The 12,216-nt window shown below is 38.5% G+C and overlaps 1 pseudogene across 1 annotated transcript; it reads left to right on the top strand.

Annotated features, from left to right (window-relative positions):
- The first annotated feature begins 430 nt into the window (after window positions 1-430).
- On the top strand, window positions 431-2,406 carry LOC149819940 (serine/threonine-protein kinase-like protein At3g51990 pseudogene; annotated as a pseudogene). The gene has a single exon (XR_016426421.1). The product of XR_016426421.1 is annotated as a serine/threonine-protein kinase-like protein At3g51990 pseudogene (transcript).
- The last annotated feature ends 9,810 nt before the right edge of the window (window positions 2,407-12,216 follow it).

A 12,216-nucleotide genomic window follows, 5' to 3' on the forward strand; every position in this document is an offset into this window, starting at 1 on the left:
GATCCAAACTGAAGCTGGACCACTTACATTTCCAGTAGTATCCCCAAGTTTCAGATCAAAATCTGAATCCAAATCCCATTATCCACAACAAAACCGACCCGGAAGCAGGTCCACAACACCCTCTTTTTTTGAAAGTAAAGAATCAAGAATATAATTAAAACAGTATTCTGAAGCAAATCTCGCTAAGGAAATCTGGCGATAAATTAATAAATCTTGCTGTCTTCGGCAAAATCTCCGTAAAATATCAGTACATATAAAAATTAAAAACCGCAAAAATATAAAATTAAAGAAAAGACAAAGAACGTAAATAAACTAAAATAAGTATCTTTATTGTTTTAATATCGTCATAAAAACGTGACGTTTAAAATCTCCCCCCGCGCCCCCCCCCCCCCCTCTATATATATACAGTACCATAGACCAGAGCAGGAGGAGAAGGGAGGAAACTCTTAGCTCTCCAACCCACCCCCACCGCCTCTAGTTGAGAGATGATGACCCCTAAACCCGTAGGACACCACCCTAATAAGAAGGGCTGAACCCCCCAACCATTACCATTTGGGAGTGGGGGAGATGGGGCACCTGAGCCTCTCCTGCAGGGCCGACTCGGCGGTGGCCACCTGCGACTCGGCCAACTTCCCCCTCATCAACAAGAAGAAGAAGAAGAAGAAGAAGCATAAGAAGCAGCAGCAAGAGGCGACGATCAAGCGGTTCGAGTACCGGGAGCTAGAGAGGGCGACGGACGGGTTCTCGTCGGGGGCCCTGCTGGGGCGGGGCAGCCACGGCAGAGTCTACCGCGGCGTCCTCGACGGCGGCCGCCTCGTCGCCATCAAGCGCCCCTCCGCTCGCCCCCACCACCAGCATCACCAGCACCACCACCGCCCCTCGCTCCTAGACAACGAGATTGAGATCCTCTCCGCCATCCGCAGCCCGCGCCTCGTCAACCTCCTCGGATTCGCGGCGGCGTCGGAGGAGCGCCTCCTTGTGGTGGAGTACATGTCCAACGGCACCCTCTCCGACGTCCTCCACTGCCGCGCCGACCCCCCCGGATGGCCCCGCCGCGTCTGCCTCGCCCTCCAGACCGCCAAGGCCGTCGACTCCCTCCACCGCTCCTCCCCTCCCGTCATCCACCGCGACATCAAGAGCTCCAACGTCCTGATCGACGGGCGCTGGAACGCCCGCCTTGGCGACTTCGGTCTCGCCCTCCGCGGCCGCGTCGAGGATGACGCCAGGCTCCGCGCCACCCCGCCCGCCGGCACCATGGGCTACATCGACCCGTCCTACCTCACCCCGGAGTCCCTGAGCACCAAGTCTGACGTCTTCAGCTTCGGCATCCTCCTGCTCGAGATCATCAGCGGCCGCCACGCCATCGACGTCAACCACGCCCCGCCCTCCGTCGTTGACTGGGCGATCCCGCTCATCCGTAGGGGAAAGTTCGCCGCCCTCTTCGATCCGCGGATCGCCCCGCCCAGGGACCCCGCTGCCCCGAGGCAGCTCGCCGTCATCGCCGCCCGCTGCGTCCGGACCTCCCGGGAGCGGCGGCCCTCCATGAGGGAGGTGGCGGAGGCGCTCAAGGAGGTCCGCCGCGCAATGCCTCTGCACATGTGGGAGAGCTTCGCTTACCGGATACGGAATCTGCCGCCGGTCGGGCAGGATGTGCTGGTGAACCTGAATCCCTGCTCGATGGTGAACCTGAATCCTTGCTCCATGGTGGAGATCAAACGGAGGAAGGAGGAGGAGGGCACGGAGAAACCGGAGAGTGCACCGCCCGGGAGGAGTAGGACTAGAGTGTCGGATGAGAGGCCTGGGGTGGAATTGGGGAAGGTGGATGCGAGCAGGACCACGCTCGCGGGGAGGAGTAGGACTAGAGTGTCGGATGAGAGGCCCTGGGTGGAATTGGAGAAGGTGGATGCGGGCAGGACTGCCGGGGAGTCGAACCAGCAGTCTGACTTGTGTAAGTGGATGGCGGTTGGCGGGATCACAGCTGGGGATTGTGGTAGCAGTAGTAGTAGTAGAATCAGAGTGGCGAGCAGGAGACGTGGTGTGGCGATGTCGCAGCCATTATCACGAGTTTATAGCGAGGACGATGTCTTTAAGTTAGTGAGGGAGCAGTCTGCTGGAGAATTGAGGCGGTCGCGGTCTCTTATCATCACTCAATTGCAGTGCAGGAATCTGCAACAGGCTGCTGATCCTGTTTAGGCAGAAGAAAGTCGAACTGAGGTGTTCATGAATTCTATGATTCACAATTGAATGCTTGAATGGTTTTTTTTTTGAAAATTTGTTGTGATCGTCTTTTTCTTTTGTACCGAGCATGCTCGATGAATGTGTAAATTTTTTAACATCCACAAACGATCTATATGCCTGATTTTGGTAAGCTGGCTCCTGTGTCAGCGAAAGCAATAAGCGTTTCAGCATGTGATCTGCTTCAAAATCTTTTATTGGTTTTATAGTTCTTCTATGATGATTTCTTCTATGCAATTATAATTATGTATCTTTGTATTTTCTACTTCTGTTACTGCCAATTCATATTGCTCTAAGGTTTCTCTTGGCATTTTGATTTCACTTAAGAGAATTGGTAATTGTAGTTTCTGTAATCGTAACTGATAGCTGGATTTCTTATTCTGCATGTCCAATGGTAATTTTTGATTGGAAAGCTTGAAGTTGCATTTTTCTGTGATGCAGTAGTGGAAGTCATTGTTGGCAGTAAATACCGTTCTTAATTCTTTATGTTGCCCTATGATGCTTCTTTGTTTTGTCTGAACCGCATATGGCAACCTGAAAGCTTCATGCTTGTGATTTTAGTAGAATTGGTGCAACCTCAGTGAACTGCTATGAATCCTTTACCCATATTACAATTACAATGTATTTTAATCCGATATATTAGAGTCAAGTGTTCGTGGATTTTCTGCACAAATTCATGGAATATGCAGAAAAAATTTTTGGCTAATTTTTCCTGATTGCAAATATGAAATCGATGTGAGCCATGTTAATTTTAGTTTGTTTGATGGTAGTCTCTATGCATGTTTCAGACTGTCATGTTGTTTAATGTTTTGCACACATTGTGTTTTTGCATTGCAAGCTTTGTAACTTAGTTACCCCAATGGATCATGTCAGTTAGTAGTCTATTTGGTAGTAGTCACATTGCACATTTCTGACCATTATTCTGCTTAATGTCTTGAATGTACTTTGTGTTTTTGCATGGCAAGCATTGTGGTTGTAACGAAATGAGAGCACTCTCACAATCCACAACCCAATAGGGTTCAAACAAGGAACAAAGTGATCACTCACACAACTCATTATGGGTTTAAACACACAAAAGATCACTACGGGTCAAGGCAACAACATAAAAAATAAATATTCTTATTCATAAAATGCATACAAGATGCATACCTTTCAAAGGGGTGAAAACCCCATTATATATATAATCTCAAGAAGGGAGTGAGAGACTCCTCTAGCCGTTAGGACTCCCCAACAACTCTATTGTGTCAAGGACAATAATGCCCTTGACACAAAATCTAATACCAAAAGTAATAAAAAAATAAAAGAAAGGAAAAATCAGAAATAAAAAGGTTATTACAATATGTGAAAAGACCAAAATACCCCTAGAGGTATTACGTATTACATTTACATAAATAACTATATATATAATGTATATTATATACACAAGTGCAAGGTATCTTAACACCCCCCTCAAACTCACGGCGTGACAATCGAGAGTTTACCAAGAAGAAAGTTAAATCTTGGTGATGAAAGCACTTTAGTGAATAAATCCACTAGCTGATATTCAGAAGGCACATATGGCAAGATGATAGTCTTCTTTAGAAATTCTTCATGGCCATAGTGGCAATCAATTTCGATATGCTTTGTTTGCTCATGAAATGTATAGTTGCTTCCAATGAAAATTGCACTCTTTTTGTCACAACACAATCTTGAGGGTTCCCAAGTCTTGTAATAGTTTCCTCAACCACACTAATTTAGAAGTCGTAGTTTCCATGATGCTATGCTCGACTTATGTAGAGAATAAGGACACCTTCTGTTGTTTTTTGCATCTTTAAGATACCAAAGAATCACCTACAAAAATACAAAAAACTAGTGGTTGAATAACGATCATTCACATCTCCTCCATAATCAGAGTCATAATATATGCAATAATCATGATCAGTTGTATTTCTAACGTATCTAACTATCCTTATCAAGGTTGTAAGTATCGTATCGTTACCTGTATCGGTCAGGCCCAAAGTAACACCGTATCATATTGTAAACATATTGTAAATTTTTAATAAAAAATTTCAAAAAATCCGAAAAGATAGAAAAATAAAAGAAGTTATAACACATGAAACAATGATGAATTGCACAAAATACAACCATAAAATCACATTTATGTCTCTATGAGCTATATAAGACATCATCAAACATCTAATATAGAATCATAGATAATATTACATGCATATCTCACAGAAACAATTCTACAAGACTCATACTTTCATATTATATAAACAAAAACAAAATAACCAAGTTTATAAAATACAATTAAAAAAAATGATATGTATTATACCAATACAATACGATATAAAGGGTGTATCGTATGGTACACCCGATACGGGTACAATGGGTGTGCATCATATTGTTTTTCCTCAAAATAACGATACGTATTGTACGATACTTACATCACTGATCTTTATTACAACACTCATATGTACTGTAGTGGGAAAATGCTGAAATTGACTAACAGTATGAATAACATGAGCAATATCGAGGTGAGAAATAGAAAGGTAAGTCAAGACCCCAATCATTTGGTGATACTGAGTTGAATCTTTCAAAGGTTCTCCATCATCTTTCTTTATTTTGGCATTGATGACCTCATTACAATACTCATATGTACTGTAGTGGATGAATGTTGAAATTGACTAGCAGTATGAATAGCATGAGCAATATCAGAGCGAGTAATAGAAAGGTAAATTAAGGTTTCAATCATTTGGCGATACGAAGTTGGATCTTTCAGAGTTTATCCATCATCTTTCTTCATTTTGGCATAGTGATAATCTATTTTTATATGCTTTGTTTGCTCATATAATGTATGATTGTCTGCAATGGACAGTGCGCTCTTGTTGTCACAACACAATCTTGAAGGTTTATTATTGTGAACTCTCAAGCCTTCTAATAGCTGCCTCAACCAAAATAATTCATAAGTTGTAGTCACCATGACACGATACTCGGCTTCTTTAGATAATAAGGACACCTTATGTTGTTTTTCGCATCTCCAATATATCAAAAAATCACTTACAAAAATATAAAAACTAGTGGTTTAGCGACGATCATTCTCTTTTCCTCTCCAATAAGAGTTAGAATATGCAATAATTTCTAATGGTGATGAGAATGATAAAAATAAACCATGTTCAATTGTATTTCTAATGTGTCTAACTATCCTCATTACGACACTCATATGTATTGCATTGGGAGAATGTTGAAATTGACTAGCAGTATGAATAACATGAGTAATATCAGTCTGAGTAATAAAAAAGGTAAGTTAAGGCCTTAATCATTTGGCGATACAAAGTTGGATCTTTAGAGGTTCTCCATAATCTTTCTTTATTTTGGCGTTGATGACCTCTGGTGTATCAATTCGCTTTTCATCTGAAAGACCTGATATTTCTATTATGTCGGCCACATACTTGGTTCGAGACAAAAAATATACCCACAGGGTGAAATAGCAAAGAAAGATAAGATTCGTCATATCAAAACTATTTTTAAGAACATCTTTGATATGACTAACTCCGTGTTTATCACCTCTTGTGATAATCATATCATCCACATAGAGAAGTAAAATGATTATCCCTACATCATAGGACTTAACAAATAATGCAGTGTCATTGTAATAAGATTTTAAACATAGTTGAAGCATCACATTGCTAAAGCGGTCATACTAAGCCTTATGTGCTTGTTTTATGCCATACAAGGCTTTTTACATACTAAGAACTTTTCAATGTGCTAACCCTAATCCGGGGAGGAGGTTCCATATAGACTTATTTATTTAGATTTACATTAAGAAAAACATTTTTAACATCTATTTGAAATATGAGTCATTTTCTAATAGTTGCTATAGTGATGAGAGTTCTAATCGTGGTCATCCTTGCTACATGGGCAAAGGTTTCTTCATAGTCTATCCCATACTCTTGAGTAAATCCTTTGGCCACTAGCCTAGCTTTGTATCTCTCTACTAATCCATCACTTTTAGTTTTGATTTTGTAGACCCATCTACATCCTTTGGTTTTCTTTCTTATAGTTAAAGTTTGAATTTCTTAAGTTTTAGCCATTTTCAAAGCTTATAATTTGTTATTTATGGCTTCAATCCATTCATAATGACTTTTAGCCTCATTATAAGAGGATGATTCTACATAGGAGTGAATCGCCATTAGGCAAGCTCTATAGTTGGGTTCAAATGATCGATATGATACGAACATAATAGGTGCTTGAGATAACCTCATGGATCTTCTAACACTAGTTTGATCTGTCTTGATTTTGGGAGTATCTCTCTAAGGCACATGAAAGAGGATATTTAGTCTGACGAGAATAAACTTGTAATTCATTATGAGGTTCAATTATATTGGTAGGAGTATCGTCCTCATGTGCATCATGAGTGTCATCATTGTCACTCTCATGCACATTTTGAATAGCATTTACATTATCATAAACAACATCATGCTCAACAATATCATCATGCATTGTAATCAAGTCAAACAAGAACGAGTAGTCACAAGGTTTCTTAAGACTCATTTTTTCTAAGACCATTTACCTTTTCAAGAAAAGTCACATTTCTTGAAACATAAAGATTATCTTTTTCAATATCATAACATTTATATCATTTTTGGTTTTCGGCATAGCTTAAGAAAACACAAGGAATAACTTTGGCGGAAAGGTTATCTTTTTTGTTAGAAAGAATAAAACATTTACAAAAAAAAATTCTTAATTTCTTATAATCGAGAATATTTTTAAATAAATTTTCAATAGAAGAAATATCATCAATAACAATGGAAGACATTCTACTGATTAAGACTACCTTTAGAGCGGTTTCGGCTCAAAATATTTTTGGAATATTTTTGGAAATGAGAAGGGTCCTACTGGTTTCAACAATGTGTCAATGTTTTTTTTCGGCCAACCCATTTTGTTGAGGAGTATAAGGACAACATTTTTGATGAACTATTTTTTGTTGATCAAGGTAATTTTTTAAATCATTAGATAGGAATTGTTTTCCAGAATCGATTCTAAAATTTTAATGGAGCCTTGAAATTGATTTTTGACATAAATATGATTTTTTTGAAAACAATCAAATACTTCAGATTTGAGTCTAAGAAAATAAATACACGTGTGTCTAGTAAAGTCATCCACAAATATTACATAGTAGGATACACTTCCTTTAGACATGATTGATTCTGGTCTCCATGCATCCGAATGTATCAATTCAAAAGGTTCTTTAGAAATAAAATGACTAGGTCCAAAAGATAGTGATTTTATTTTGCCAAGAATACAATCCTCACAAATAAATTCTTTTTCATTACAATTTTTAAGAAATGGAAACAAATACAATTTTGACATACTTGGATGTCTTAATCTCTTATGCCAATTTTTAATATCATTATTTTTAACAAAATTACAAAAAGTTTGATTTGATGATTCTTATTTGTCAATGTAGTCGAGATCGCCTCTTTTATGGCTGCGCCGAGTCGGCTTCTTGGACTGGAGATCTTGTACCAAGCAACAATTAGATAAAAAGGTAATTCTATATCCATGATCTGTTATTTGAGAAACATATAGGAGATTTAAATTTAGTTTTGATACAACTCTAATGTTTGAAACGAAAGGTTTTTTGTTATTGTTCAAAGTACCAAAACTTTTGATTTTGAAAGAGGTTCCATCGGCAATTGAGACATAAGAATCTTTAAGATTATTTTGGCATCCGGATAGTATGGACTAATTAGGAGTCATATGGAACGAAACACCGAAATCAAGAATCCAAGAAGTCTTATCGGGATCCACACAAGTAGAGACGGCTGCACCAGAAAGGGAAGATGATTGGCTCTTGAGTAGTGATGTTAGAGCCTTCATAAGTTGAGCAAGGGATATGTCTTCAATGTTTTTTGAGCTTTTATCAACGCCACCTCTCTCGGATGATGACCCCATAGAGGCCACTCTCTTGTCTTCTCTTCTATATTCTCTTTTCCTTTTAGGACTAAATGGCTTAATGTGTCCCTATACATTACAAAAGTGACATATGATTTTCTTTTTGAAATCATATGCATTTGAATTCTTTCCAAAATGTGGAGCTTTATATATTCTTGTATGATTTTTGGGCCTTGACATTGCAAGCACTGATTCTTTGTCTTTGGAGGAATAAAGTTTTTTTAATCTATTCTCTTCCATAGTCAATTTTTTAAGAGTTTCAACCAAGGTTGCCAAACTAGGAAGCGGAAGCGGGAAATGATACGGGAAGTGGAAGCGAGGCATTTTAAAATTTATAGGAAGCGGGAAGTGAAGTATCAATTTAAAAGCGAAATATTAAAAAAAATGAAGCAATATGGTAATTGAATAGGAATCGAACAAGAAACAAATAAAAACTAAAATAAAATTGATCATTCTTATATTTCATGATTTTTCAGTAAAAGAGTTAAATTTTTGTTAAAATCTAACAATAATGGTTACTAATTTAAAGAAAGTATATGGAAAGTGAGTGAAAGCATGAGAGAAAATACATGAAAAGAAACGTGAGAAAAGCATATAGGAAGCATAGACCATGTGTGTGGGAAGCATAGAAGAAGCGTGGGGGAATCGAGATTCCCATGAAGTTTCCGAAGCGAGGACTATCGCGCTTCCGAAGCGAGTTTTCTGAAAGCGAGCTTCCCACCTACCTAAGAAGCTTCCGGTAACTCTGGTTTCAACTATGATAGGAACACCCCTTTTATGGAGGAGAGCGGGTTTAAGCACATTAACAAATTGGTAGAAGTGCTCTATTTTGATTTGCTTCTCATGGAGCTCTATGTCATTAGGACAATGCCACTTAGGGTCTAAAAGAGCCAATTCATCCTAAAGAAGAGAAAAAACATTATAGTATTCTCTTATGCTCATGTCTTTTTGCCTCATGGTCCTCATTGGAGGTTATATACATGGTCTATATCTTTATGACAATACATTATCTTGGAGATACTCCCAAGCATTACTAGCAAAATCGAATTTTGTCAAACTAGAGCATTTGTTTATTTCAACACTATTAATGAGTCATCCCATGATTTTGGAATGACACATTTTTTCATTATTTCCCTCTCCTTTCATAATCAACGATGACTTTATGCATTTCTTCTCCTTGAAGCACCACCTCTTTGCTATTTTGGTTTTTTCTTGGAGCCATCCTCCAAACCTCATAGATCTTTTTCCCAAATTTTATGTTTTAATATGGATGCCTACATCACATAGTTAGTGTCATTGAGTCTTACGGGAAGAGAGACAATGACCTCGTTCATCTTCCATTGATACAATAAAATAAGAGAGAGAAAGAGGGAGAGAGAGATAATGAATGAAAGAAATAATAGAAGCAAGGTTCTTTAGGACACCACGAGCCCACGATCACACGATCTGCGATCTCACATCCACACAAACAAGCTTTACACGATCGCCAATATCGATGGCTCTGATATGAAATGAGAGCAGTCTCATAATCCACAACCCAAAAGGGTTCAAACAAGGAACAAGGTGATCACTCACACAACCCAATATAGGTTCAAACCAGAGTTACCGGAAGCTTCTTAGATAGGTGGAAAGCTCGCTTCCTGGAAACTCGCTTCGGAAGCGCGATACTCCTCGCTTCCGAAACTTCATGGGAATCTCGATTCCCCCACGCTTCTTCTATGCTTCCCACACACATGGTCTATGCTTTTCTTACGTTTCTTTTCATGTTTTTCATGTATTTTCTCTCACACTTTCACTCACTTTTCATGTATTTTCTCTCACACTTTCACTCACTTTTCATGTACTTTCTTTAAATTATTAACCATCATTGTTAGATTTTAACAAAAATTTAACTCTTTTATTGAAAAATCACGAAATATAAGAATAAACAATTTTATTTTAGTTTTTATTTGTTTCTTGTTCGATTCCTATTCAATTACCATATTTCTTCGTTTTTTTTAATATTTTGCTTTTAAATTGAAACTTCGCTTTCCGCTTCCTATAAATTTTTAAATGCTTCGCTTCTCGCTTCCGCTTCCCATATCGTTTCCTGTTTCCGCTTCCTAGTTTGGCAACCTTGGTTCAAACACACAAAAGACCACTAAGGGTCAAGGCAACAACATAAAAAATAAAGATTCTTATTCATAAAATGCATACAAGATGCATACCTTTCAAAGGGGCGAAAACCCCACATATATATATATATATATATATATATATATATATATATATATATATATATATATATATATAAAATCACAAGAAGGGAGTGAGAGATTCCTCTAGCCGTTAGGACTCCCCAACAGCTCTATTGTGTCAAGGACATTAATGCCCTTGACACAAAACCTAATACCAAAAGTAATAAAAAAAATAAAAATAAAAGAAAGGAAAAATCAGAAATAAAAGGGTTATTACAATATGTGAAAAGACCAAAATACCCCTAGAGGGTATTACCTATTACATTTACATAAACAACTATATATGTATACAAGGTATCTTAACAGTGGTGCAATCCACAGAATAATTGTGTTTGATGGTTGAGAGTCTTTAGACTTGTAGATCTTCTCCTCATCCCGTTTCAGGTTCCTGTTTTTTCAGAGAAGAACTTGATTACAATTATTATTATTAGAATCCTACAATATTGAGTTCATGTGAATAATGAAACTTAGGTTTGCAAAAATGCAGGAGCTTGAAATATCCTGCATGGTTGCACAATGTCTAGTTGGATCCTATTTTTGAACCATACTGGAATGATATGCAATTCTAGATCTCCAAAGCATTTGACTGCACCAGCCAATCTCTATAGTGTCTTCTTTTTCGTTTGTTTTGTATCAATTGCTATTAATGTGAATTCTTGATGCATTTCTATTTGGATCCTAATTTATGAACCATCTGGGATTGATTTTGCTCTCACAAGGCATTTTGCAACCTCAACCACTAGCTGTATAGTCTTCATCTTCCTTCTCTCTGTTATCATCCCCTAGTTGTAATGAAGGTTGGATACAAACCAGGTTTCCCATTGTAGTTGGGCGACCTCACATTGGAAAATGATTTATGGTGTCAGCTACTTTGGAACCTCAACGAGAGGCCCATGCAATGGTAAATGCTTGGACTGACTGCGTGGAGATGCAGGTTCGAGTCCTCAAGATGGCCACTTTTTGCAGGAAAGCATGAGGTTTGGACTTAGGACCGACTCCAGTAAGCCCCTCCTCACCATTCCAAAGTGTGGTAAGACACTGGGTATGACCTTTTACCTTGGAATGCGAACAGTATGGTGCATTGATTTGTGCTTCGTTGCCAATTAAGCAATCCTTGTGCAAAATTTCTGAAGGAAAAGAAAGCTACTGCCACTTGAGTATTCAAATTCTTAAATTTTGGAGAATATACAATTTTGCACAAGGGCACATCCAAATTGAGTGAAAACCTTTGCCACATTGTTTAAGAATCTAAATTGACATGGTAACTTTTGGCCTTTTCTCCCTTGTTTCAGTCTTAGCTTCAAATACATTGATATGTTCATTCACAACTTGCACGGCGATAGAAGTTTTGGATTAGCCACAACAGATTTTTCAGTTTGACTGAAGACTAACTGTATTTATGCAAGATCTGTAGATATGGGAATTCCTATTATATAGCATGCTCTTACAACTCTTGCAATTAAGTTTTTTCTGCTGCCTGGTTTTTGTATAACTCAATTGTTTTATTACATACTCAAAGGTGTTCAAGCTTTTCGATGAGAAGTTAAGCACTGACAAGTATGTATGATGTTATTCATGTATACCATGTTAATTAGCAAGTTGTGTTTGTCCTCTGTTATCTGGATCTAGTCCATGCCTCGTCCAATCATCCAAGCAGGCTTTCAATGGTTTTATCTTAATTTCTAAACAGATAAGCATAGCAATGTTAAATATATTTTGCCCCACTTGAAATAAGCGTACACAGGAAAAGGTTTTGGCATCGAGGTTTGGACCATGTTCAGGAGCTTGTAAATCATGGGCTACGAGA

The sequence above is a fragment of the Nuphar pumila genome, chromosome 12, assembly GCF_984573655.1.
Source record: "Nuphar pumila chromosome 12, dmNupPumi1.hap1.1, whole genome shotgun sequence".
Lineage (NCBI taxonomy): Eukaryota > Viridiplantae > Streptophyta > Magnoliopsida > Nymphaeales > Nymphaeaceae > Nuphar > Nuphar pumila.